This window comes from Meleagris gallopavo, chromosome 16 (assembly GCF_000146605.3).
Source record: "Meleagris gallopavo isolate NT-WF06-2002-E0010 breed Aviagen turkey brand Nicholas breeding stock chromosome 16, Turkey_5.1, whole genome shotgun sequence".
NCBI classification, from domain to species: domain Eukaryota; kingdom Metazoa; phylum Chordata; class Aves; order Galliformes; family Phasianidae; genus Meleagris; species Meleagris gallopavo.
In genome coordinates, this window is record NC_015026.2 from 9,314,528 (window position 1) to 9,316,307 (window position 1,780).

Genomic DNA, 1,780 nt, shown 5'->3' on the forward strand with positions numbered 1-1,780 from the left:
AGGAGGTGAAGGACGGGGGGGAGGATGGAGGCAGGCTAGGGAGGGGGAGGATGGGGAGGATGGAGGGAGGATGGCGGTGATGGGAGGCTGAGCTGGAGGAAGGAGGGGGGATGGAGGCAGGAGGAGGATGGCGGTGGCGGGAGGAAGAGGAGGGTGGAAGGAGAGAGGAGGATGGTGGGAGGCTGAGCAGGAGGAGGAGGATGGATGGAGGAGGTTGAGGATGGCGGTGGCGGGGGGCTGAGCTGGATGGATGGATGGATGGATGGAGGATGGGGGAGATGATGGAGGCAGGAGGCAGGCGGGCGCTGCCGCAGCGCAGGGGGAAGGGCTGCTGCAGCCCTTTGTCACCGGAGATGGGAAAACCAGATGTGGGGCGAGGTGCGGGCTGGGGGCCCCGCGCTGGGATGCAGGGAGGGGGGAGAGCAACCCGGCCCCATGGCTTTGTGCTGGGCGATGGGGGCGGGGAGGAGAAGGGGGGTGCAGATCTCCCCAGCAACAGGGGGGCCCCTGCAGTGCGAGGGCCTTTTCTGAGAAAAATACTGCAGGGAGGGATCTGTGACAGAGTGGGGCTCAGCGTGCCCGGCAACGGGGCTGCAGCCATCCCGTTGGGGTCCTGCTTGGCGCTGGGGCCGGGGGCTGCTGGGGCTTTCCCCCTGTGTCCGGATTGATGCAGAACCCCTGGCTGTGCCCTCAGTGGTGCTGAGCTCCACACCGGCCCCACTGCATTCATAAAAGCAGCGTAGCAGCGTGCAGCTTCCTTCCCTGCTGAATGGCTGCTGGTGGCTGCGGCAACAAAGAGCCCTTTGTGGGATGGAGGGTCCCCGAGGGCAGAGCTCTGCCATCCTCCTGCCCTGCCTCCCTCCCCCACAGCTCCCCCACCCCAGAGGTGTGCATAGGGTTGGGGAGGGGATGGAATGTTTCCCTGGCTGCTTTCCCATCACCCCTCACAGGGCTGTAACCCCCAATGCTGCTTCTCCTGGATGAACATTGGTTGGGGTTTTGGGATTTGTTTCCTGGTGCAGGGTATTTCTGCTGGAAGGATGGGGAGGGGACGTGCAGGACTCTGCAGGGGGATCTGAGCCATCTGAGTCATCCCACCAGCATCCCAGGATGCTGGGATCCTCTAAGCAAATGTAGCTTTATTCAGAAGGGAGAGCCCTGTGTGTGCTGCTGTGCTGTTCTTCCCATAGGGCAGCACTGGGATTTGGGTTGCTTTGGGAGATGCCAGGATGGTGGTTGGGACTTGGGCATCAGTCCCGAGGTGCTGGAACCATCCAGGTCCTTCCCAGCTGCCTTTGCTGGAGACTTAACAGAACACGCTCTGCCTTTGCCTCCAGCCTGGCTCCATCCATGGTCATACATGCAGGGGCCCTACAGCCACCCCTCGGGTTCCTCCCCAGCCATCGGGTGCCCACGCAGGGAATTTTTCGGGGCCCGCCCCCCTCTTTGCCTCCAGCTGTAATTAGCAGCTTCGTCAAGGTCAGGGAGCGTCGTGCTGGCTCCAGACTCTGCATTTACCAACAGCAGTAATTAAAGGACGCCCGCAGCGGGGAGCAGAGCAGTTCTGCTGGGGGACAGCAAATGGGGACACGTGGCTGGGGCGGGGGGGGAAACAGAGGGACACGGCCGGGTTGCCTCCAACCCCTGCAGCCCCGACCCCAGCCCTCCTGCTCCCTCACAGCCCTTTGAAGCCTCCCTCCCTGCAGCCCTAATTGCATTCCTTTCCTCTGACGCGCAGTAACCCAACCCCACGTTTGGGCTGGGGGTGGTGGGAGACAAC